The following is a 26,578-nucleotide window of genomic DNA, read 5'->3' as shown; positions in this document are numbered from 1 at the left end:
TCAGCAATTTGCCCAAGAAAAGGTAGCATGAAAGAAGTGGTTTTGAAACTGTGCTCAATAAAGGGAGACTGCAGTGGGCTTGGATGTGGTGATACAAAACCTGTGATGTTTTTAACTTCAGCCAAGAATCTCCCTCAGAGCTTCCAGACCCATGTAGCAACTGCCATTGGACTGCACCGCTGGTACTTCACTCACCAGGTCCCAAATGGCACTTTTCCACATCCCCTGCCGGAGTCCAGCCATTCACTATCTCCTTTTTACAACTTTACCCTCCCCCCCCAAACCAAAACAAGGCATCATTATTGCTACTTCCGTTCCCTTACCCAGAATCTGCCCTCAGCAATTACATTTACATTCAGTTGATCTGGCATCCTGATATTTTAGGAATCCATGTTTTTTGGATGCCAACTACCATTCACATAATGGTCCTTATCCTTTCTCTGGATTTCTGTAACATCCCTTGTCTACAAGCCCTCCTGCCCTACTCCTCCCCTCAACTAACATCCTCCACCAACAGCCTAAATTGTAAATCTATCCAGGCTCATTCCTCTATCCATGGCCTCACCAAGACATGAAACACAGTTCACGATTTGGTTCCTGTCTGCTTCTCCGGACTCATCTTTTTTCAGTAACCCAGGCTTGAACTTTAAACCCTGTAATTACTACTCAGACTTCTAAACACGTATCATCTGTCCCTGGGCTGCATGTCTTTTTTGTTAAGATCTGGATTTGCCATCCCATCTCTTATGTTTGTGCTGGGAAATCCCTTATCTTGAAACTCTAACACAGTTGGTGGTCATCTATTCTTTCCTCTGTACACCTTGATATATACACTTCCAATCATAATTATTTGCTTTTATGTCTGTGCATCAGACTGGGCATTCCTTGAACGAGGTGTGCAAAACAGGGAGTGGGTACTCAATAGGGGTGGGGAGGGGGTGGAGAAAAGGTAATAAATAAATGGCAGGAGATAAGACTCTATTTGCTAACGGATGTTAGGCAAAAGATCTATTTCGAACCTGTGGAAGGATTCAAATAAAGCAACAGATTTAGTGGAACTACTTCTAACTTAAGCTACCAAATCACAACACGGGGCCGCCGTTTGATCTCAGCGCCACACCAGACACCAGACCTGCGGTGTCCAGGGGGTTCAAGTGCTCTCAGCAAAAGATCACAGACCATCCGCGGGGGGGGGGGGGGGGGGGGGGGGGCGAGTTCTCCAGGGATCAGCAGTTAGATATGAGGCCCAGCGGAGGTACCGAAACCCTCCAGCCAGGGCAGGAGACTGACCAAACCATCTCCAAGGATTCGGCCCGCGACGAGCCACGTCGCCAGCTCCCCTTTGGGAAACCCCGGCCACAGGACAGAGCGGCCTCCACCCTACGACAGCCAGGGAGAAGCGGCTGCCCCCCGGAAGCAAGATGGCGGCCTCTGCTTTCCCCTCCTTCCCCGGGAACCCCCTCCCGGTCCCCAGAAGAGAGACAAGGACGTCGCGGCGCCGACGCTGAGATCCGGGAACCTCCGCGGGGCCCGCGGCCACTCCCGGGCCCCCGGGAGGCGACTCCACCTCGTCGGACGCGGGGAGTCGGGTGTGGGGCCGTCCAAAGGGCAGCGCAGCCCGCACTCGGCACGCAGAGGGTGGACGCCTGCTAGCCCGCGCCCTCCTGGCCATTGTTCTCCAGCTCCGGCCCCAACACCCCCTTCTCCGCTCGCGAACAGGAAGTTACTCCCCAGCCGGCCCCGCCCCGCTCCCCAGCGCCCCGGAAGTGATCTGCGGCGGCTGCTGCAGAGCGGCCAGGAGGAGGGTGGATCTCTGGAGAGCGGAGCGCCCCTAGTCGTCCTCCTCCTCCTCCTGCCGCCCAGGCTCCGCCGCCGCCCGTCGGACTCGTCCTTCTGCCTCTCGCGGCGGGGAACCTCCCAGACGACCAGGGCTGAGCTCTCTCCGGCCGAAGCCAGCTCAGCCGCGGCTTCCGGAGCCCGCGGGGCGGCAGACCGGCTTGCGGTGCAGGTGAGCGATGCCTGCCCGGGCCGCCCCGGGAGAGGTTGGGGCCGCTGGGGCGGCGGCGGCGGGGGTGTGTCCGGGCGGCGGCGGGCCGAGGCCGAGGCTCAGGGCCCGGACGCGGAGATTGCAAGTGCCGCGTTCTGCCCGGGGACGAGCCCAGGCTGGAATCCGGGGCGCGGTGTTCGCTGCTTTGCGGGCGAGTGCACGCCCGAGAGCCGGCGGCTGCAGCGCGGTCCTCCGAGCCCAGCACCTCCTTGAGTTGGCCTCGTCGGAAGGTCACCCCGCATCTCTGGCCCGCCGCGCCGAGGTCCCCGCCTGGGCGGTGCCCGCGACCTGGGGGGACCCATCGCCACCGCCGCAGTCCCCGCGCCTCACTCCGCCCCTCTCCCCTCCTTCCCTTTCTTCCAGTCCTCGCCTGTACCAGAGCAGTTGCTTTTTAAGCATCTCCGCCAAGGTTTTGTGCCAGTCTAAGGAATGGCTTTTTCAGACTGAAGTCATTAGATGCTCCGCATTGAACTGCACTGGTTTACCCATATTAGGGTAATCCAGCCTCCAAAACGAAGAAGAGAATATAGATGTTGAGCGAGGGGGTGTTTCCTTCGTGGTTCGTTCCTTAAGGTTTTCCAGGAGTGGAAGATGTGATTTGTATGCTTTAGGCTGGGTACATATGTGTAAGTGGGCAGGGATGACAGCACAGAGAGGTGGCAGTGTTGTTTCAAGGTTGAAGGAGAATTAGGGAGTTAACTGGCCTTTGCTGGGAAACCTGAACGTCCAGACTTGTGAGAGCTTATCCAAGTGTCTTTAGGGTTGTGTGAGAACTCCAGTGCCACGCCCTACGTGTCAAGCTGAAAAGCACCCAATTTACAAATTGTGTTTGGTTGGGGGAGGGGGAGCTTTATAAAACGTGTGTCATAAGTTAATTCTTGTCGTGAAAGTACAGTACAACTTTAATCGTGTTCCCAAACTCGGATAACAAAATTTGTTAGTAAACTCGCAGAAGGCTTTTTTTTTAGCTTCTTTTTTTAATGTATTTAAATGTATCTTACTCGTTTATGTGGGTCTGCCTCTATTAATACAATATTACTATAAAATGAATTGTGACTCTTCAGACATTATTTTTAGACTTTGAATTTTTTCAGGGCAGGAACCATGTCTTATGCATCCATGTGTTCCCATGCTATGTCCCTGGAACAAAGAAGTTATTCCCATATTTCCACTGAATGAACGAATGTGTAGGTGATCCCACAGTTGTTGCCTCAGGAAACATTTATTTTGTTGGGGTTTTTGTTTGTGTTCCAGTTTCTTGGCACATACAGACTTTGCTTTGTCTTAATGTTTTTTTAGCAGGGTTAAAGGACGATTCAAGAAGAATCCTTTGCTGTCCTTCCAAAACTGTCCTCCCCTGAAGGGTTAAAATTATATTTGGGGTATTGTGATTAGGCATTATAATAACTTGTTGTATTCCAGTCTTAAATACTTACTACTTAAGCATGTTTATCCAGAGTTATTAAGAGATTTTCTAGTGATAGTAAGTTTATGTTTGGAGTTGATAACTGTTCCCTGTCTTAGAAAGAGGAAATTGGGAGTCACCACTGTTGGGAAAACATGGTACGTCACGGAATTTGTTACAGTGGCTTATTTCTCCCATGGGTACATGAAATCCTCTGACATCCTGGTATGACCTTGGCATGATTTACCAGTAGGCACTTCCACATTTCTTTTCAGAGATCCAGGTGTTCTCTAGTGTGACTGCTGAATGTGCAGTCATCTGTATCACTTATTTTGAAGTAGTTCATACAACACTTCTTTGCAGGGCTCTCAGGGAGAAAGGGCCTACTTATAGGGAAGAATCTTGTCTACATTTGTTTATGGGGGGAGTTTTTTGTCTCTAGAGGGTAGGGTTATTTTCACTTTAGGGAGCTCCAAAAAAAAAAAAAAAATGCTGATAGCTTCTTTTCCCTCCAATTGTCTGGTGGCGGTCCTGCACTGGTTTTCCAGCTCAGCTTCTGCAGAACATAAATAAACGTACCAGAATCACTTCTTGTATGTGTATCAGTGTTATACACACTTGTATTCCTTAGTGGATGGAGGGCAAGGACAGCCACTTTTAGAATACAATGATATTTTTAAGAAGGGAAAAGATTATGATTTGGAAGAAGTAGGGAGACAGTTTATGGTTTTTATTGTTTTATAAAATGTTTTAACTCTCAGACACTAAGGTGAGGGAAGCCTGCAGTTTCTAATCTCCGAAACATCACCACTATACAGAGGTCAGATTTTTCTATTTTAATTCAACAACCCTCTTGGTAATAAATCTGTATACATTGATTGCCTGCCAAGCGCTATGATAAGAGCTTTAGTTATATTATTTTTAAATCTCCACAGTACCTCTGTAAGATAGGCAGTTTTGCCGTACTTTACTAAGACTAAGTGAAGTTATTATTGGCTGGAGGCTAGTAGCTAGTAATTATTAGAATCTGGATTTGAAAGTAATGAATTCTGAGAGCATTGCATATTGCAATTAATCCTAAAAGGCTGAGGAAAAACAAGATTCTGATTGAGCTGAGCTTCAGGAATGTGAAGATAATGGGCCCTTCAGCACTCTTGGCCATCCAGTGGGTCCTGGGGTTACCACTGTTTATTTCCAGCGTGCCTGCAAATACAGTGTTCTCATCTGCTGTGTATGCCATGATGAAAAAATGGTTGGATATTGTTCGGATAGGTGCCCTGGAGGAGTAGAGTATTAGCAACTCAACAGTGGTGTTGATACTGCTTTTTTACCTCTGAAGTACCTGAATAATCCCTACTTGAGAGGACTATGGAAAACCTATTTTGTAGTGACCTTTCCTGAAATCTTGTTTTTCAGTTCTTTCATTAAAGGAGGTGGGGGTGGGGGAGGTTGTAGGGGAATTGGGAAGAATGGTAAAAGAGGCAGGGTTGTCTTGGGTCTGTTTTTACCATTTCGGACCATATATCGTTTTCTCTTTGGGTTTAGTGTAGAGGCTTAAAGGTGGCAGAACTTGTAAGGGTCTAATTGCTATTCACCCTTTCCCAGCCTGTGCATTCTTTTTCCTTTCAAAAAATGCACTTTTTTTTTTAAATTTTTTTTTTTTAACATTTATTTATTTTTGAGACAGAGAGAGAGAGAGCATGAACAGGGGAGGGTCAGACAAAGAGGGAGACACAGAATCTGAAACAGACTCCAGGCTCTGAGCTGTCAGCACAGAGCCCGACGCGGGGCTCGAACCCACAGACCGCGAGATCATGACCTGAGCCGAAGTCGGGCGCTTAACCGACTGAGCCACCCAGGCGCCCCTCAAAAGATGCACTTTTAATGGGCTTGATTTCAAGGATGTGTTCATCTCTTGGTTAAAAAAAAAAAAAAAAAGTATGTAGCTTTAAGTAAAATATGGCTCATTCTCCAGTCCCCATTAGTAATAGTTTTTCTTTTTTTCTTTACATCTAAGACACCTTTTTTACTACCTTATGACACTCATGAGGATTTGGCTACCATATAGAAAAAAATGAAATTAAAGCTCCATGAGTTTTAAGAGTCATGGGAATACACTTTAGAAGAGAATTTAAATCTCTGATGTAAATTACACCCAAAGGTATAGTTGCTCAACATCAAGATTGTATTCTGTGCAAGCCAAAATCAGCAAGCTGACATAAAATATTGTGATATTATTCTTAAAGGCCTTCACAGTTAGAATTCACAGTTAGAATTGTGACACACACAATCTCTTTGAAATTTGAGGTCCAGTTGGGTTGCCGAATTCACTTATTGAAACTAAAAGTCAGGGTTTGACAATGTCGTGTTGGAGAATAAGACATAGTAAGATTATGAAATGACTTCTACTCCCAGATGCATTGTGAAGGGTGGGCAAAGATCCCCGGTTTCGACAAAGATCACGATTGTAGTCATCTAAGCCACAGGATCCCTGCTTTCTTTTTTTTTTTTTTTTTTTTCCAACGTTTATTTATTTTTGGGACAGAGAGAGACAGAGCATGAACGGGGGAGGGGCAGAGAGAGAGGGAGACACAGAATCGGAAACAGGCTCCAGGCTCTGAGCCATCAGCCCAGAGCCTGACGCAGGGCTCGAACTCACGGACCGCGAGATCGTGACCTGGCTGAAGTCGGACGCTGAACCGACTGCGCCACCCAGGCGCCCCAGGATCCCTGCTTTCTAATGCAGTTGAGTAGCTGGCATAGTAACTGATTGAAAATGGAGGTTGCCCACTACTGATTGCAAATGCTTTAGTTCAGCTGCCCTGTCTAGGTCCGTTCTGGATTACTGCAGCAGCCTGTTAGCCTCTTGGTGCCACCCCACCTCCATCTTTTCTCCACACTTGGTTAGAGCAGTTATGACACTCCCCTACTTTAAGCCCTTTCGCAACTCTTTCTTGCCCATTAACAAAATCCAAATTCCTTTTATCCCTAAATCTCATATAAAAAATTCTCAAGACCTACTCCTTACCTAACTCTCTAGCCTCATCTCTTCCCTTGCAGGGTATTCTGTTCCAGCAATACCAGGCTTCTAGAATGCTAGCGTTTTCCTAGTCCTCCATTTCCTCTTCCGTAGTTAGTTCTAGCCATTCCTCCTTATTCCAATTTAGTAATGCCTACTTATCTTCCAGCACTCAGTTTAGTATCTTGATTAGATTCTTTCTCTTGATCTCATCCCTCAAACAACAGGAAACCAACCAACCAACCAACCAATCAAATAAGAACCCCAGGAACTTTCAAGACTGGGCTGGTTCCTCCTATTATGTGCTGCCGTAAAATCTAACATAGCACTTACCACTATGGACAGTGCCTTCATTAGTCTATTGTAAATTTTGTTGATCGCAGTCCATAGTAACCTCATAGGTACATACATAAATACACTCTTAAAAGCCTTCACAAGGGGCACCTGGGTGGCTCAGTAGGTTAAGCATCTGACTTTGGCTCAGGTCATCATCTCACAGCTCATGAGTCCAAGCTCCACATCAGGCTCTGTGCTGACAGCTCAAAGCCTGGAGCCTGCTTCGGAGACTGTCTCTCCCTCTCTCTCTGCCCCTCCCCTGCTCACACTCTGTCTCTGTCTCTCTCTGACTCTTTCAAAAATAAACGTTAACAACAACAACAAAAAGCCTTCACAGGCCTTTATCAGAATCTTTAGTTCATGACATCCTTGTCATATCAATAATTTTTTCACAGCATCCCTAGGTCAAAAGAAACACCTAACAGTTTATTAAATAGGCCCAGACAATTTAATAATTATTTATGTCCTAAAGATTTAGTAGCTATTTGAAAAAAATAATACACATAAATTAAAACAAATTACTTTTTTTTTCTTAACTGCAGAATATTCCATGGCGTATTCAACCTATGTCCTGTACTTGGACATTTAAGTAATTTCCAATATTTTTTAATTATAAATGATGTTATAATGAAAATCTTTACATATGTGTGTCTTTGTATTGTTGGAGGTAAATATTCAGGATAAATGCATATATAAGATTTGTTAGATATTGACAAATTCCTCTTCTTAATGGAACTCTACTATTTTGAATACCTTCCAGCAATGTGTAAGTTCCACAGCCTCAATGGACTATATTGTCAAGTTTTTGAATTTCTGCCAATCTAATAGGTGAGAAATGGTATCTCAGTATAGTTTTAATTTGTAAATTGAACATTTTTTGTACATTAAAGGGTCATTTTTTTTTACATTTAAAAATTAAATGTTCATGTTATTTAACTACTTTTTAAATAATTTTTGGTCTTTTTCCCTCAGGTTTTAAAAGTTCTCTTTATTTAAGAATGTTCACCATTTAGGGGCACCTGGGTGGCTCAGTCGGTTAATCGTCGACTTTGGCTTAGGTCATGATCTCCTGGTTCGTGGGTTCAAGCCCCATGTCGGGCTCTGTGCTGACAGCTAAGAGCCTGGAGCTCGCTTCACATTCTGTATCTCCTCCCTCTGCCCCTCCCCTGCGCACTCTCTCTCAAAAATAAATATTAAAAAAATTAAAAGCAAAAAAAGATTGTTAACCATGTAACTTTGATGTATGTTGCAGATACTTTGCCCACTCATCTTTGGCATTGCTTACAGGGTTTTTTGGACGTGTGAAAGTCTGTTCTTGTGTAGTTAAATATATTGATCTTAAATTTTTTGCATCTGAGTTTTTCATCATCATTAGAGAGTCATTCCTTATCCTCAGGTTATAGAGGAATTCACCCATGCCGCCTTCCGGTATTCCTAAAGTTTCATTTTCCGCATTTAGTTTCCTGACCCATTTGGAGTACATTTACGTTTATGGTGTGAGGAATGGGTATAATGTTATCATTTTCTACATGGCTCTCTAGGGTAACTTCCTTTTCTCCTCTAGGCTAAAGCTGCCATGGGTCTGTGAAGATCTAAGGATTCCCTTCTAGGCTTTCGCAGTCTTTTTTTTTTTTTTTTTTTTCTAATGTTTATTTATTTTTGAGAGAGAGAGAAAGCCCACTCAAACTGAGGAGGGACGGGGAGGGGGGACAGAGGACCCAAAGCTGTACTGGCAGCAGAGAGCCTGATGTGGGGCTTGAACTCACAAACCACGAGATCGACCTGAGCTGAAGTTGGATGTTTAACCAGCTGAGCCACTTAGGAATCCCTAGGCTTTCACAGTCTTAAGTGGTGTCCTCGTATTGTAGACAGATAAATTAGGCTTACCTTTTATTGATGTGGTCATGGCTTGGCTCCTTGGGTCTGTAGGTCATATGGCAAGTCAGGGTTATAATTAAATGAGCTTATCCCTGGGAGTGACCTAGAGTACACAGATGTAGGGTTGTTCCAGAGAAGTTTGTAGGGCCTGGATCATCTTTTTTTTCTCCACAATTCATTTTGGAAGACCCAGTCTTCTAGCTGGAAGTGATGTGTTTGTGTGGAATCAAGTGTTGGGTGGGCATCCAGCATGTGTGGTGTCCACATGCCGGTTATGGATACACACCAGTGTTGCCTCCCAAGTTCTAGAGGGTGCTTTCATTCGACTGCCATCTAATTCACCCAGAAAGTTCAAATAGCACATTTTCCGTAAATTCTTATAATTTCACAATTATCTAGGTCCATTGGTGAACTCTCAGTCCACATCCTGTTTCTGTGTTTGTCATTCTAAGCGTTTCCTTTCCCAGGAGTGCAGGGAAGGTATTTATTAATTTCTTGCCCCCTGGGCTGACGTGCTCCTCCCCCAGAAGTCCCTACAACTCTTAGTCCATGGTCTGTTGTCTGTCTTCATGGTCCCAGGAGCGCTGGTAGGTGGGGTGTTTAATAATCCCTTTTGGTCCCAGCTTTGAGGAGCTCTCACTCACCAGGTCGTTTGTCCATCTCTGCTTTTCCCAGGACCCATGTTGCCTTTTTCTCTCTGGGTCACATTGCCTCACTGGCATGCAGTTCATCCTTGAGAGGTTTTGGGGATGCCTTGCTGTGAAGACCCTCAAGCCTCACCCTCCGGTAAATTGATGGCACCTTGATGGCAGAGCTTGGGCAGGAGGTTGGTTTTTTCCTGTTCCTTTTTTTCCCCCCCTTACTTTATCTACCCTCACCTTTTAAGTCTGAGGACAGTCTGTCTCCCCTCATCCTTCTGCGTAAGACATTTGTCTGTGACAAGAAAATCTCCATTCCCTGAGGTCTTTGGCTGCCGTAGTCTTAATGCTTGGATTGTTGGAAACTTTCCCACTACCCTGTTAGTCTCCAAGGTCTTCATATGTCTCCATGATAAAACTAAGATAATTCTTCAACTCTTCTACAACTAAGAATAACGTCACTTATTCTTATTTGCTGCTTGTGGGTTTAGTAGCTTTTTTGGTCCTTCAGAATAAAACAAAACTTGGTCATTTTCTCTGCTTATCCCCTTTTATCCTTTGCTTTGGCTTAGATCATAAAACCCATTCTTGTCTTTATATTTTGTTTTGTTTTTAAAGTTTATTTGGGGGCGCCTGGGTGGCGCAGTCGGTTAAGCATCCGACTTCAGCCAGGTCACGATCTCGCGGTCCGTGAGTTCGAGCCCCGCGTCAGGCTCTGGGCTGATGGCTCAGAGCCTGGAGCCTGTTTCCGATTCTGTGTCTCCCTCTCTCTCTGCCCCTCCCCCGTTCATGCTCTGTCTCTCTCTGTCCCAAAAATAAATAAACGCTGAAAAAAAAAAAAATTTTAAAGTTTATTTGGTCACAACTGTTTAAATTCTTTGTACAGTAACTGGTCATTTATATTTTTTATTCTGTGAATTGTCTTTTTATGTCCTTCGCTTATTTGAAGGGTATGGGCGCTAGATTTTTTTTTTTTTTTTTTAATAACAGATTTATTGAGATGAAATTCACATACTGCAAAAGTTACTCTTTTAAAGTATAATTTGGTGGTTTTTAATACAGTCACAGAATTGTGCAGCCACGGCCACTATCTGATCTGACCACATTTTCATGACCCCAAAAAGAAACCTCATGCTCATCAGCCTTCACTCCTGATTCCCTCCACCCGCAGCTCCAGGGAACTACTGATCCGCTTCCCATCCGTACAGATTTTCCCATTCTGGACATTTCTGGATTCCATGAATGGAATCATACAATATGTGGTCTTTTGTGTTTTGCCATTTTCACTTAACATAATGTTTTCAGGGTTCGTCCATGTTGTATGTAGCATGTATCAGTACTTCATTCGTTTTTATGGCTAAATAATGTTCCAGTGAGTAAATATACCACATTTTGTTTATCTGTTCATCCGTTGATGGACATTTGGGTGTGTCCACTTCTTGGCATATATTGGATAATGCTGCTATGAAAATAGATGTACATGTTTTTGCATGGACATGTGTTTTCATTTCTCCTGGGTGTGTGTGTGTGTGTGTGTGTGTGTGTATATATCTATATATATATAGGAATGGAATTACTCGGTCATATGGTAACTCCGCGTTTAACATTTTGAGAAACTGCCAAACTGTTTTCTAAAGCACCTGCACCATTTTACTTGCTCCCTATTGGTGTATAAGGCTTCCTAGTTTCTCTGCATCCTCACCAACATTTGTTATAGTCCACCTCTTATTAATTATAGCCATCCTAGTGGGTGTGATTATCTTCTTTCATCTGCTAGAATACTTTGTCTAAGCTGCCCTGTGTGTGTGAAGTAATGTACATCTTGGCATATCATGTCTTTTTGTTCTTAGACATTTTAGTTTGATGTCCAATTCCAAGAATGTTCTCTTTGTTGTAAAAACGGTAAATGTGGCTTTTTGTTGGAACTTCTAAGTGAACTTTGCTTTTGATTCATAGCAAGGTTTTTGCATTAGTGTGTCTGATGAGTTTCAAGCTGTTACAATTTTCAGTTGTTAAAAGCACACTGTTACAAATTGTTGCATAACAAGTACCTAGACAAAGTGCCTAATAGAGTGAAGGGGAATCATTCATAATCAACACTGACAGTGTTTCCAAGAATTGTTGGTGCAGTATTGACTACAAAATTGGGGAACACCAATTATAGACAAAAGTAACCAAAAATGGTGCTAGGTTTAATAAACTGAGCACTTTTGTACGCATGATCTCATTTGATCTTTGTATCAGCCAAGAGATATAGGTGGGATGGGAAAATTTATTGACCTTCAGTCAAAATATTTTACTGAATGCACTTGTAACATAAAGATTTCCACACCAACCAATACCTATGTTGCTTTGTCTTAAATTATTTAAAAAGTATTGGTTAGCATTAGCATTTTCATAAAGCTCTAACTTGCTCACAGCGTAGTTATTTTATTCTTTTAGTTCCCATTTGTTCCCTGTTATTATCTGTATCTGAACAGGTATGGAATAGAGATGATGGTCTCTGTACCTCAACTATGTGCCTCTTTCTGAAATGCATAGAAAACTGCACTGGTGATTCTTTTATACTTGGTTACCTTTTAAAATGAAAGCACTCTTCCCTGGCCCCCCAGCTTTGTATTTTGAAACATTTCCAACTTACAAAAAACTTTCAAAGAGTAGAATATTGAATTCCTGTATTTCCCAATCATCCTCTCTTCACCGATTACCGATTATTATTTTGCCCTGTTTACTTTATCTTTCTAAGTATAGATGCTTTTATTTTTCTCTACTTTGAAAGAAGTTGGAGACCTCATGAAACTTCACCTCTGTGTACTTCATCTTACGTCTTCTGAGAATAAAGGCATTCTCCCGTATCATCATAATACTGTTGTTTAACACATAAGTAATAATTCCGTAACATCATCTACTATGTAGCCCAGATTCAGATTTCTCTAGTTGCCACCAATTGTCTTTAAATAGCTGTTTTTCCTCTGATCTGTTGGCTTATTATGTCTTCCTTAGTCCTTATTTCATTTTTTCTAATTAACTTTTTTGAGATACAATTTACATATCATAAAATTCACCCATTTAAGTTACAGTCATTTTTGGTAACTGGTTGTGTAACCATCACCAATATCCAGTTTTTAAACATTTTTATCACTTCGATAAAATCCCTTTGCCCATTTGTAGTTAATCCCCATCCCTACCTCCAGCCCCAGGCAACCATTAACTTACATTCTATCTCCACAGATTTGCCTTTTCTGGGCATTACTATAAATGGAATCATACCATGAGTAATCTTTGGGGTTTTTTTACTTAGCATAATTTTTTTCTGGCTCATCATTTTGTGGCATGTGTCACTAATTCTTTTCTTTTTATTGGTGAATAGTAGGTAAGTATTCCATTCAATAGATTCACCACATTTTGCTATCCATTTACCAGTTGATGAACATTTGGATTGTTTCCCTTTTTTGGTTGTTACGAATAATTCTGCTATGAACATTCATGTACAAGCCTTTGTGTGGACATATGTTTTTATTTCTCCTTTATACACCTAGGAGTAGAAATGCTCAGTTGTATGGTACATTTATGTTTAACCTTTTAAGGAGGTGCTAAACTGTTTTCCAAAGTGGTCTCACATTATTTTGCATTCCCACCAACAATGTTTGAGAGTTCCCATTTCTCTGCACTTTAAAAAGAAATTTTTTTTAATGTTTATTTTTGAGAGAGAGAGAGAGAGAGAGAGAGAGAGAGAGAGAGAATGAGTGGGGGAGGGGCAGACAGAGAGGGAGACAGAATCTGAAGCAGGCTCCAGGCTCCGAGCTGTTCGCACAGAGCCCGAAGCGGGGCTCGAACTCAAGAACCGTGAGATCATGACCTGAGCTGAAGTTGGACACTTAACCGACTGAGCCACCCAGGGGCCCCTCATTTTTCTGCACTTTTAAGAATGGTTATTAGATTAGTCTTTTTAGAAATTATTATGGCCAGTCTAGTGGGTATAAAACTATATCTCGTGAGGTTTTTTTTTTGCGTTTCCCTAATGACTAATGGTGTCGAGCACCTTTTCATGTGTTTTTTAGCCATTCACAAATATTCTTTGGTGGAATGTCCTCTCAAATCTTTTTCCTATTTTTTAAACAGGTTATCTTGTTATTGAATTGTGAGTTCTTTGTGTGTTCCAGATACAAATCCTTCATAGATATTTGAATTGCAAAGACCTTCTGCCAGAGAATGCTAAGGGTTTTATTTTGGTAATGATGTTAACCATGAACCTTGCTTAATTTTTCTCATTTGCTGTGGGGCTTTTCTAGACAATTGGAATAAGAGCTAGATCTTTTCTTAATTCTTTCATGTGTCTAGCTAGTACAGAAGTAGAATAAACAATTAAAGACAGTGATAGTCACTGTCATCTTCGTTCTGCAGTTAAGCAGTGAGAAACTTCCTTCTGAACCATGAGAAGCAAATAGACACACATTATGGGTATTAGGGCTCTTTCAGTTGTAAGAGTCAGAAATCCAGTTTAGACTCTTCAGCAAAACAGACTTTTAGTGCTTTTCTCTCGCTTCTTCAGCTCTGCTTCTTTTTTCATTCTTTTGGCCGACTCTTCACATGTGGCCACTTTCGTCTCCAGGTTCAGTTCTTCCCAGCTCAGCAGAAGGAGCCAGTCTTTCCCCCTGGCCCAAGAATGGAGTACTCTGGCCAAGTTAGGTCGCTTGCCCTGCTTTTTGCTTTTGAGAGATGTGGAGCATCCAGATTCGCAGTCCTATTGTAACGCGGGAAGGAGGGAGTAGTTCCCTCTAGAAAGAGGTGCTGGGCAGACAGACTCTATATACGTCCGCTTCTTCAGGGGTGTTGGGGTCATTTTTTGCCCACTTTTATGAAATTAAACCAAAAGTAATGAGTAGAAAGTTGATACCTGGAGTTTTGGGAAAAAACCACATTTGTTATCTGATTAATTTTAACACGAAATTAGCCTTTACTAGTACTTTTTCTTACCTAAACAAACTCATGTGATGTTTGCTTTGCATTCCGCATACCCCTTTCCCCCTCCCACTGAGGTGAGAGGCAAGCGACGTTAGCAGTAATAATAACTTGGTAATTGTGGCTGATTTTTCTATACTTCTTTTGAGAGTTCTTTTATGTAGTTTTCTTTAGCTCTCTGAGGCGGGGTTATATCCAACTGTCTCGGAGTGCCTACATTCCTACAGATTGCTGAAATCAATTTTTTTATAATTAGTTTCCTTCCTCTCTTTCATTTACTTGGATTCTCAAGCTCTGTCAGTGTCCATATGTTGAATGATTCATCTTTGAAGTGATTTTTTTTTTTTTTTTTTTTTAAAGTCAGGATAGTTCCCGGTTCCTTTTCGTGACATTGGGTGTGTGATGTGCATGGTGATGGTGAAGACACTGTTGATGAAGTTGTGATTTTCCTGCTCTAAAAGGAAATAATTGTTATCACTGAAAGTGTTTCTTATCTAAAGTCTTTAATAGCTATAACTGCTATATAAATACCGTCGTGAAGTTGAACAAATAACTGGATACCGTGTCCCTGTTGTGTTGCTTCTGTGCTCTTCCAGTACTCCTTAGGATTTGTTTTCAGTATGAAAATAAAATGCAGAATTGAGAACTCGTGGTTTGAGGCTGTCTGTCTAAGATGTATCATTTCTCATAGAATTAAAAGAGCGTACCTTGAAAGGTTTTCTAATGTATTCTTCCACTATTTACAAAAATCCCCTCAAAACTACCCAGCCACTAGCCATTGCTTAAACACTTACTGTAGTGATCTTGTGGAGATCTGGGTCCTTTTTAGGTACGCTCATTTAAAAATTCATTCCTGGGGTGCCTGGGTTGCTCATTCGGTTGGGCGTCCAACTTAGCTCAGGTCATGATCTCACGGTCTGTGAGTTCAAGCTCCACATGTGGCTTTCTGCGGTCAGTGCAGATCCTCTGTCCTCCTCTCTCTTTGCCCCTCCGCTGCTTGTGCGTTCTCTCTCTCTCAAATAAATAAACATTAAAAAAAATTCATTCTTGTTTTGAACTGAAGTGTATTATCCTGTGACTTCTCTTTGTTCCTGATTTGCTTTCTGAAGAAGCACTTAGTACACAAACATTTTTGAGCCCTTGCTAAACAGTGCGTTTGTTGACAGAATCGAGAACAGTCATTTTACAGATACTTTTCTTCAAATAATTGAAAATAGCAGTGATACAACTGCTTTGCCGGCTTCCCAAGTGTCTGCCTGTTCAGGCCATACGTCCCTCATTTCTTGAGTTAGTTCCTAACTATCCAGATCACAGGCTTCCAGAAATCATACAGTAACATTCACTTCTTTTGAGGTCAAATTTTACAGCTTAAAATATGAAACACTTAAAAAAGAAGGAGGAAACTAGAATCTATACATTTCCTTCTGTGGCCAGTCCCTGACCCTAAACAATTTCAGATTCCTTATTTCCATTTAATCGTCCAGATTTAACCATATGAGGTAGAAGGTGAGGAAACTTAAAGGCTGCACTATTAAGAATCAGGAAGTAAAGTTTAAAAACAAATGAAGAAAACAACATACCTTTGAACATCCAAAGTAGAAATGCAGAGTCCTAGCACTGAAGGCTGGTACACATCTGATGCTCACGGGAATAATTATGCCATCTTTCAGAACTCTTACTTTATATCTAACTACAATAAGTCTGGTAATTTGCGCCCAGACAGTTTTTAGGAGTGAAGGGTGCTGCTGAAGGGAAGTACAGGGGCAGTAGTGATCAGCGAGGGACAGCTCTGAAAGGAAGGGAAGGGGCAGAAAGACTTAGAAATGATAATAGGAGAATTCAGAGTTCCACATTCTAGGGCTATTAAATCCAGGGGAAAGTACCCCGGTTCATAATAGCCTCTAAGAATTTCAGAATAGCCTCGAGGAATTTGTGAGACATACAATTCAGAGTTTAAAATTTTTGTTGAATACACCTCAAAAATTAAAATACCATCCTGCCTGGACACTGCTTCTGGTGGGCCAAATCGCTTGTTTTCTCATTGATTATCATCTCTTCATTAAATTCCCATGATGATTATTTTTTTAATGTGTGTATGTTAAGCATTAAGTAAAATAAGGCACCCAGTAAATCGTGGCTATTCACTTGTTGATGATTGAGTGGGGGAGGTAGTCTATAGAGTTAGAGTTTGTCATTTCTTACAACTTTGGCTGAACTACCACCGTTTTCCCACCTTGATGTTAAGGTTTATCACAACGTGACTTCCCTTTGTGTGGTAGCACATTCTGGTCCACTCCCCCTGCCATCAGTCGTTAAATATTTAGAAAATGCTGTTATTAGACTAAGCAAAACATAGTTTAAATTTTCATATAAAAATGTATGTGAATATGTAAAAAATCATGTAGTTAACAGTTGCTTTCTTTTGGATTAGGAAATAAAAGTATTAGATTATATTGCTCCAGAATTACTGTAGGGTTTATCCTCCCTCTCTTCCTCTTCCAAACCCCAGCTGTTCATTTGGTTGCTGTTTTGCTATAACTAATCAAATAGCTACTGCCCTTTATTCTTATAAGCTTCAGCTGGACCTAATCTTATTACATCTTTAAATCTTTGATGAAAATATTGACAATTTGTTCTTCAATCAAAAAACATTAAGATATTCGGTGCCCAGATATTTATGGGGTCTTCTTTTTGGTCGTTTAAAACCTAGTAGTAATCCTTTGTCAGAGCATTGCTACCATTGAAGATTATAAAATAAAAGCTTATCTATACTTTTAGTGAAATTTTAGTGACTTCATATTAAGAACGGTTTGTCACGCAGTGTAGAATGCACCTGACACAGTAGTGAAAAATGTAAGAAGCCCAGCCTCCGCTTATAAATTACTTTGTGCTGTTTCTTGATGTTGACGGATTAAGAATAAGAAGTAGGATACATTCTGACTTTTCAATGGCTTTCCTTAAAAACTAGACTCATTGTAATATTATTTGGGTTCAGAACTCAGGACTCATTTTTTCAACTTGACTGTCAGTGTAAAATATTTTTACTTATATTAAAATGCTTGGGCCAAGGATAAACAGCAGCAGGTTTCCTTTTTGTAGTTTATTTTTGCTATATCTATTAGTCAATCAACCTATGTTTCAAGTTTCTGTTACAGTGTGGAAGGTGGGGCAGGAGGGTTTGAAAGAAGAATTCCCTTTTAAGGCAGTCATATGAAAGTAATTTTGAGATGAAAGTTGCTACTAATGTGTGTTTTCTTCATTCCAAAACTGGGACATGTTGGCAGTAATGTTTCATAAATGAAGTGAAAAAGGGAAGATTGATAGTATTTGAGAAGGTTTTTTCCTTTAGAAATTATAGTTTGTTTTTTTCATTCTTTAATATTTGAAGCTGATAGACATCCATTTGTCAGTAGAATGAAAAGTTTTTAAGAGAAGCATAGAACATTTTGGGGGAGACAGTATGGTGTGGTGACATGAACATAGGTTTTGCTTAACAAAATGTTTGTTGAATGAATAAGCACCTGTTGTGTGTCAGGTACTGTGCTGGACACATAAAAGGACAGGCACTCAGCCTAGGCTTAAGTAACAAGGAGTTTTCCCCAAGTGATCACCAGGAGGACCAGCAGGACTTTGGTAAAAGAAACGGATCAGGACAATCAGGTAATCAAATTCATGCCGTCAAATTTAGAGTGAGTGTGGTGTATTCCTGCAGGGTGAGAAGGGGAAAGCAAAAAGACCCTGAGGGAGAGGGAGAGGGTTGGGAGGGTTGTAGAGAGATCATAAGGCTCCTCATCACAGGCCCATGGGACCCATCAAAAGAATTTAGGAAGCATTATGATCAGATTTGCATTTTGATTATTCTCTATGGCAGTGCTTCTGAAATTATCTTTGGTGAAGAACCATTATAAAAATTTTCAATATGTATCACACATATTTACATATGTATGTTTATAAAATACAATACAGATGAATTACTAGGAAAATGAAAATTTCAAAACAGAAAGCAAGCCCGTTTTAAAAGTTAGATTGACAGGGTGCCTGAATAGCTCAGTCAGTTGAGTGTGAGACTCTTGATTTTGGCTCAGGTCATCATCCCAGGGTTATGGATCGAGCCCTGCGTCGGGGCCTGCACTGAATGTGGAACCTGCTTAAGATTCTCTCTCTCTCTCTCTCTCTCTCTCTCTCTCTCTCTCTCTCTCTCTCTCCCCCTCTCCCTCTCCCTCTCCCTCTCCCTCCCCCCCTTCTACCCCACTTGCATGTGTACTCTCTCAGAAAAAACAACCAAATGAACTCATTAAAAAATAAAATAAAAGTTAGATTGAATAGACATAAAATTACTCTTAAGTTCTCTAGAAGTTTCCAAATGTATACTCTCAAATTTGTTCTTTCCTAGTCATTAACTAGTTAGGTTTTGAGTACCTCTGCCACGGGGGAATTATCTCTTTTTGATCACGTGCCCCATCACTACAGAATTCTAGAAACTCCCATGTGTATATTTACTTTTAAATCACATACATGTACTGCTGTGCAGTTATACAATATACATTATAAATCATAAAATATAAGTTAGAAAATAACGTTAGAAAATAAGTTATATAAGCAATTTTAAATTTAAAAGTTTTATTAATAGAATAAAAATTTTTGTTGGCACAAAAGCATTGTTTAGTGAAAGCAGTGTAATCAACTGTGCTTTATTATAACTTTTGCAGGTCTTGTATCATTCACATGCCAGATAAATAGTATATTAAATCATCATGTTGTATACAATTTCTATTTGTCAATTTTACCTAAATGAAACTGGAAAAAATAAGTAAAAAAACAACTATTATTTGGCCCTCTTACAGGTGCTGGGAGATATAGTAGACCATAATATATACAAAAAAAAAATCTCTGTTCACATGATCTTCATTCTAGTGAAAGTTAACACTTTGTAAAATGGTGATTCAAAGGCTTGGTTTTAGGTGCAGTCTGTTTTATATTCATTTTAATGCTTGTCACATTTGAAATAGATGCCTCATAAAGATACAGATAAAAAATGGGAGAATGATGTTGTCAGTTGTGTTGACTTAATGATAGTCCTAAGTTAATTTTATCTAACAATTAAGGACAGATGTTTAATGAAATATCTTGCTAATTTCCATTTTCTCTGATGTCAGTCAGTTCTTACAGACTCATCAAAATGTGTTTCCTTTTTCGTGTGTATTTGTAATACATGTTTTCAAAATCTAATGAAACTATAGATTTCAACAGGTTAGAAATTAATTTTCAAGTTGGTGTTCAGGTGAGGTTATCTTTTAAAGTGGGCACATTTACATTCATGACAGTAAAAGCTTGCCAACTCCTGGTGTATCCATTCACTAATATCACACTGTCTTAATTACTGTAGCTTTCTAAGAAGTCTTGACAGTTAGTAGAGTAGGAGTCAGCAAAGGTTTTCTCATAGGGCCAAAATACTAAATATAGGCTTTGCAGGCCATGTGGTCTCTGTTACACCCACTCACCTCAGCTGTTGTAATAGACAGCAGCCATCGTCCATACGTAAACAGATGGGGATGACTAGATCCCAATAAAACTTTATTTACAAAAATAAGTTATTTTGTCATAAACCTAAAACTGCCCTAAAAAATAGTCTGTTGGGGTGCCTGGCAGGCTCAGTCGGAAGAGCAAGTGACTGTTGATCTTGAGGTCATGAGTCCGAGCCCCACATTAGGTGTAGAGATTACTTAAATAAATATTTTTTTAAAAATAAATAGAGTCTTTTAAAAAGAAATGCAGACAGAAGAAACAGCATCACCTTTGTGTTGTTCTTGTGGAAGATGCATAACTCGAATCTAAGCATCAGACAAAAATCAGTTTTAAGAGACGTTCTATAAAATAATTGGTTAGTAATCTTCAAAATTGTCAAGTTCATGAAAGTCACAGTATGAGAAATCATGCCAGACCGAAGGAGGCCAACGAGATGCAGCAACCAAAGGCAACAAATGATTCTAAGCCAGTGCAGAATCGTGGATGGGGTCTGAGGATTCCAAGATAGGACTGTGTTAATGTTCATATCCCTATGGTAATGACTGTATTGTGATTTTCGGGGATTGTCCTTGTTTGTTGGAAATAAGCTCAGAGTGTTCAGGTGAGATGAAGCAGCATACCAGCAACTTACTCTTAAATGGTTCAGGGAAACATCTTTCTGTATTGTACTCATACCTTTTCTATAAATTTTAGATTGTTTCAACATTTAAGAAATATCTATCATTAAAAGTAAGTAAAATAAGTTTATTACAGAAAAACACCCAAACAGCGTAGCTTGCCAATCACTGCATACTTTGGTGGTTGTTCTTCACAGTCATCTTGGATGTTGTTGGTGTTATTGTTTCCATACAAATTTTAAAAGCAACTGCCAATTTTCACCAAAAAACCTGCTGTGATTTTTATTGGGATTGCATTAAATCTATAAATAAATTTGAGGAGGAGTGGCTTTTTTTTTTTTTTTTTTTTTTTACAATGAGTGTTCTAATCCATAAACCTGAACTAAAACATTCTTTAGGTCTTCTTTAAATTTTCTCATCAGTGTTTTATAGTTTCCCATACAAAGTTCCTTGTGGTCGCCATTCTCCAAATCGTGCACCAAAATTTTGCCTCTTGGTGTATGGTTCCCTTTCACACTGAATAGGGCTGACCAAATGACATTGTGTGACTTCCAAGACTAGGTCATGAGAGATATTTTGGCTTCTGCCTTGCTTTCTTTCTCTCATCTGGAGAAAGCAGAAGTCATGTTAAGAGAACATTTAAGTAGCCCAATGGAGAGGCCCAGGTAGTGAAGAACTCGGAGGCTTTCTGCCACAACAGTGATGTGAATGAGCTATCTTAGAAGCAGCTCCTCCAATGTTTAAGCCTTTAGATGACTACAGCTTAACAACATCTTGATTGTAGCCTCATGAGAGCCCGAGCTGGAACCAACTACCTAGGCTGCTCAAACTGTAGGATAATAAATGTTTGTTATTTTAAGTCACTAAGTTTTAGGGTAGTTTGTGCAGTAACAGGCAACTAACACAGTCAGATATATTTTTAAGTTTTTGTTCTCAAATTCTATTGTTTCCTTTTTTGTGGCAAAATACATATGCCATTTACCATCTTAAACGTTTTAATTGTATAGTTTAGCAGTATTAAACACATTCACATTGTTTTTATTTATTTATTTATTTATTTATTTAAAAAAAATTTTTTTAACGTTTTATTTTTGAGACAGAGAGAGACAGAGCATGAATGGGGGAGGGTCAGAGAGAGGGAGACATAGAATCCGAGACAGGCTCCAGGCTCTGAGCTGTCAGCACAGAGCCCGACGCGGGGCCTGAACTCACGGACCGCGAGATCATGACCTGAGCCGAAGTTGGCCGCTTAACCGACTGAGCCACCCAGGCGCCCCAAACACATTCACATTGTTATACAACCATCACCACCATTCATCCCCATAACTCTTTTCATCTTGTGAAACTGAAACTCTGTATTGAATAAATAATAACTTCACATTCTTCTCTCCCCATAGTCCCTAGTAACCACCAGTATACTTTCCATCTTGTATCGACTACTCTAAGTACCTCATATAAGTGGCATCTTACAGTATTTGCCTTCTTGTGTTAGCTTACTTGGCTTTGCACAGTGTCCTCAAGGTTCACTGATGTTGTAGCATGTGTCAGAACTTATTTGCTGTTTCGGAAGCACCTGGGTGGTTCCGTCAGTTAAGCGAAATCCGACTCTTGATTTCAGATCAGGTCATGATCTCATGGTTCCTGGGTTCCGGACAGTGATTCCTAGGTCCCTGCTTCGAATTCTCTCTTCCCTTTCTGCCCCTTCCCTGCTTGTGTATGTGTGTGCTCTTTCTCTCTCAAAATAAATAAACTTAAAAATTTATTTGCTTTTTAAGCCTGAATAATAATATTCCATTGTGTGTATATATACATATATATATGTACACACACACACATATATATACACACACATATATATATGTATATATGTATATATGTATATATGTATATATACACACATACGTACATACCAAGTTTTGCTGATTCATCTACCCATGGATGCTTAGGTTGCTTCCATGCTTTAGCTGTTGTGAATAATGCTGCTATGAATATCTCAAGACCCTGCTTTCAATTCTTTTGGGTATAAACCAAGAAGTGGAATTGCTGGATTGTGTGATAAGTCTAGTTTTCATTTTGGGGGGAACTACCATACTGTTTTGTACAATGGCTGTGCCATTTTATATTCCCACCAGCAGTGCACAAGCGTTCTGATTTCTCCATATCTTTGTCAACACTTGTTTTCTGGTATTTTTGATAGTGGTCATCCTAATTGGTGTGAGATGGTATCTCACCGTAGTTTTGATTTGCATTTCCCTAATAATTAGTGATGTTGAGTATTTTTTTCATATGCTTGTCAGCCATTTGTTTATCTTCTGTGAAGAAATGTCTTTTTGTTCAAGTCCTTTGCCCATTTTTAAACTAGGTTTTTTTTTGTTGTTGAGTTATAGGAGTTCTCTGTATATTCTAGGTATCAATCCCTTATCACATATATGATTTGCAAATATTTTCTCCTTTTCGGTGGGTGGCCTTTTTACTCTGTTGATAGCATCTTTTGATGCACAAAATTTTCTAATTTTCATTATGTCCAGTGTGTCCATTTTTCTTTTGTTACCAGTGCCTTTGGTGTCAGATCCAAGAAACCATTGCCAAATTCAGTATTGTGAAGTTTTTGTCCTGTGTTTCTTCCAAGAGTTTTATTATTTTAGGTCTTACATTAGGACTTTGATCCGTAATTACTTTTAGAATACAGAAATAGAATGTTCTAAGTTAGGATCAGATTTTCAACAGTTTTGCTAAATTCACTTGTTAATATTGATAATTTAATTCTTTTGCAATGTTGCCTGTGAGTAATCTGTTTTGCTTCTTCCTATCCAGTCCTTTGCCTTTTATTTCTGTGCTTGCTTTATTGTACTGGCTAGAATTTCCAGGACTTTACTGACTGGAAGTGATGATAGGAAGCAGTCTTGTCTTATCCTTCAGCTCATGGGGAAAACATTTCCTATTTTACCTGTTAAGTTTTTGTAAAAATTATTTATCAGTGTAAAGAGGTTTCCTCCTTTTTCTAATTTGCTAAGGCTTTTCTCGTGAATGAATGTTGCATTTTTGTCTGACTTTTTTGCATCTGTTGAGATAATCGTGTGATTTTTCTCCCCTTTTGTGAATTACATCAGTTTGTTAGTGGAACCTTGTATTCCTCAAATCCAGCTGGATCATGATTTTTTTAAAATGTACCATTGTATTTTTTTTTTTAATTTTTTTGACATTTATTTTTTGAGAGACATAGAGAGACAGAGCACAAGTTCAGGAGGGGCAGAGAGAGAAGGAGACACAGAATCTGAAGCAGGCTCCAGGCTCCAAGCTGTCAGCACAGAGCCTGATGTGGGACTCGAACTCACAAACCATGAGATCGTGACCTGAGCTGAAGTCGGACGCTTAACTGACTGAGCCACCCAGGAGCCCCAACCATTGTATATTTTTAATATTTTCCCGTTTGTGTTTATGAGAGATTGGCCTGTGTTTTTCTTTCTTTTCAGATTTTCATATCAAGATTATGTTGGTGTTACAAAATGAGTGGGGATGTGGTCCCCATCCTTCTCTGTATGTTTAGGGTCTTATTTTTATAAAATGAACCATGTTAATAACATAGCATTTTGTGCATTTCCAGTTTCAGTTTTGTTATGTTAGCTGTCAATTATGCAGAGAATAAATTTCAGAGCAGTGCTACCTGTGTGTGCTTACCCTAGAATCTCTTATTCATCCACATAGCTCCGTCAGTGGTATATTTACATTGTTTTTCCATGTAACACACTGTTTTTATGAAAGAAGCAATTTACTTTTGGAGATAACCTTCTCTGAGACCCCTTGCTCTTTTAGCAAATAAAAAGCAGCTCTTGTGTGCTGTTATTTTAGAATCTAGAAAATACTTTAACTGACATGTTAGAAACATTTGCACCTTAATCTACCTGTCCAAGAATCTTATTCTTCTTGTTAGCCAAAAACCTGTATGTTTTCCAGTATTTGTTGCAAATGCATTTTAATTTGACCTTTTGTGTTCTGTGTTATTTTAGACATTTTGACATGACAGGAAGAACAAGTGTTAATAGAATATAATGTAGATTTCACTATTAATAGGAATGCCTTAATGGATGCTTGTGAACATTTATCATTAAGTTCAGAGTAATTATATAAAGTTTTGCTGCAGTATAACATTAATTTAAAGAGGACTAAAAAACATGGAGGCTTTCTTGTTCCAGACACATAGTTTTGTTTGTGTGTTTTGTTTTTTAAAGTTTATTCATTTATTTTGAGAGAGAGAAAGCACACACAAGTGGGGGAGAGACAGAGAGGGAGAGAAAGAAAATCCCAAGCAGGCTCGGCACTGACAGTGTGGAGCTGATTGTGGGGCTTGAACTCACAAACTGCGAGATCGTGACCCGAGCCAAAGTTGGACACTTAACCAACTGAGCCACCCAGGTGCCCCTCAGACACTTAGTTTCTAAATACCTTAATAATTCTAATTGTTTCATACTACCATTCCATAATTCTTTTATCTAAAATGAATGTGTTTTAGGCTTTAGAATTCTTAGAACTTAAGAAAGATAATTTTATGCATATACTAAGTATTTCATAATTTGGTGTAATACCCTTTAATGAAATACTATTTCTGCAGCAAAATGTACGACTATTCACACTAAGTAAATCAATAGTACAAATAGTCTCTAGTCTATTCAGTTCAGATTTTGCCTCACATCAGTTTGCACCATATTTACAGTGGATGGGGGGACTTCATTATTCAAATCTTTTTGTTTTTTTGTATTTTGATACTGTGGCTAAATCTTGGTTGATGAGGAACAACATGAGGTTTATTGTTTATACCAAGTGTTGGAGACAGCTTATCTCAGTGTTCCCCTTCTTTTGTAAATGAAACTCCCAGATATTAGTGGGGCTTGCCCAGAATAAAGACTACAAATGCCAGTCTCTCTTACAGTTAACTGTGTGGCCTGGTGACTAATTTCTGGCCAGTGAGATCAAGCAGAAATGATTTGTGAAACTCCAGGAAGGGCTCTTAAAGTAGAGAGGGTTGCATACCTTAAACTTATTTGTAATGACTGGGAATCCTCTGTACCATGGGTACAGCTGCCCCCTAAAATACTGGAAGCATGCTGGTTGTTAGATAATTTTGGAGCAACGTTGTCAGTCCTGGATTGCCTGTCTCTGTATACTCCTATCATCGTGGAAATTAATGTCTATTTTTAACCGATGTTTTGGGTTTTCTGTCAGAAGCCAGACCTAAACCTAACAGAATTACATATATAAATGCATATTGCCATTTCAGTCCTCCATTTTAGTTTGGCCTTCTCAGATCTGATTTACTTTGCCATCGTTTTCTTCCATGAAACTGATGAAGAGCTTAGACTAGAAGTGAAAATGAGTTAAAGCCCTGCCGTTGTCTTGTTGCTCACTTGCACTTGCACAAATCTTTTCAATTCATGATTTCTTTTCAGGAAGCTTATTAAATTATCTGTCTTGTAAAGATGTTTTAGGTAAAACATAGAGAATAATTTTTATACATACCTACCTGGGTCATGTAAACTAAAATACACTCTAATATCCCGACAGTGAACAGCTGTGAGAGCACTACTCTCCACCTCTCTCGGGTTGCTCACTCTTCCCTCAGGGCCTACCTCTCAAACCCCACATAGACCTTCCCCACCTGACAGAGACCCAGCGAGGATGCCAGTGTCAGTCAGTATGCTGGCTATTAGTAAAGCTTAATTTCTCATTTTCTAACATTAGAAACACATGTAAATACAAGTTCTGATTTTTCCCATATTCCAGTGGTTCATTTTATATTCATCCTGGGGTGCATAGAAGCCTGCTCTCAAGATCGATGTTCTAGAGAATGCATTGGAAGGGGTCAGGCTATCAGGCGAGGATAATACGACTCTTAGAACAACTCAGGCCAATACGATAATGTCCTGAATTAGATCAGGGGAATTAAGAAAAGCAGATGCATTTGAAGTGCTGAGGAGGTAGAATGTGTAGGGCTTGAGTGATTAATTGCACATGAAAAGTTAAGGAGAGGCATCAAGAATAACGGAAGTTTCTGGTGTGGGTTCCTGAGCCTGAGTGGATGAGGATGCCATTCATTGAGAAGGGGAATATAGGAGGAAGAACATCATGATTTTGAGTTTGAGTTGTTTGTGAATA

At 40.2% G+C, this 26,578-nt stretch overlaps 1 protein-coding gene across 2 annotated transcripts in view; it reads left to right on the top strand.

The window, feature by feature from the left end:
• Nucleotides 1-1,788: 1,788 nt before the first annotated feature.
• RALA (RAS like proto-oncogene A) overlaps nucleotides 1,789-26,578 on the top strand; it is a 72,950-nt gene continuing 48,160 nt past the window's right edge. Inside the window, exons 1-2 of one of the 2 annotated variants that reach the window (XM_045494361.1) lie at nucleotides 1,789-2,008; nucleotides 9,361-9,511. The gene's annotated coding sequence lies outside the window, so the exon portion shown is untranslated. The remainder of the gene's footprint in view (nucleotides 2,009-9,360; nucleotides 9,512-26,578) is intronic. The other variant, XM_045494362.1, reaches the window with a different exon arrangement.

This window comes from Leopardus geoffroyi, chromosome A2 (genome assembly GCF_018350155.1).
Source record: "Leopardus geoffroyi isolate Oge1 chromosome A2, O.geoffroyi_Oge1_pat1.0, whole genome shotgun sequence".
Classification (NCBI taxonomy): domain Eukaryota; kingdom Metazoa; phylum Chordata; class Mammalia; order Carnivora; family Felidae; genus Leopardus; species Leopardus geoffroyi.
Note: the sequence above shows the minus strand (reverse complement) of the source record. Positions and strands in the feature narration are given on the sequence as shown.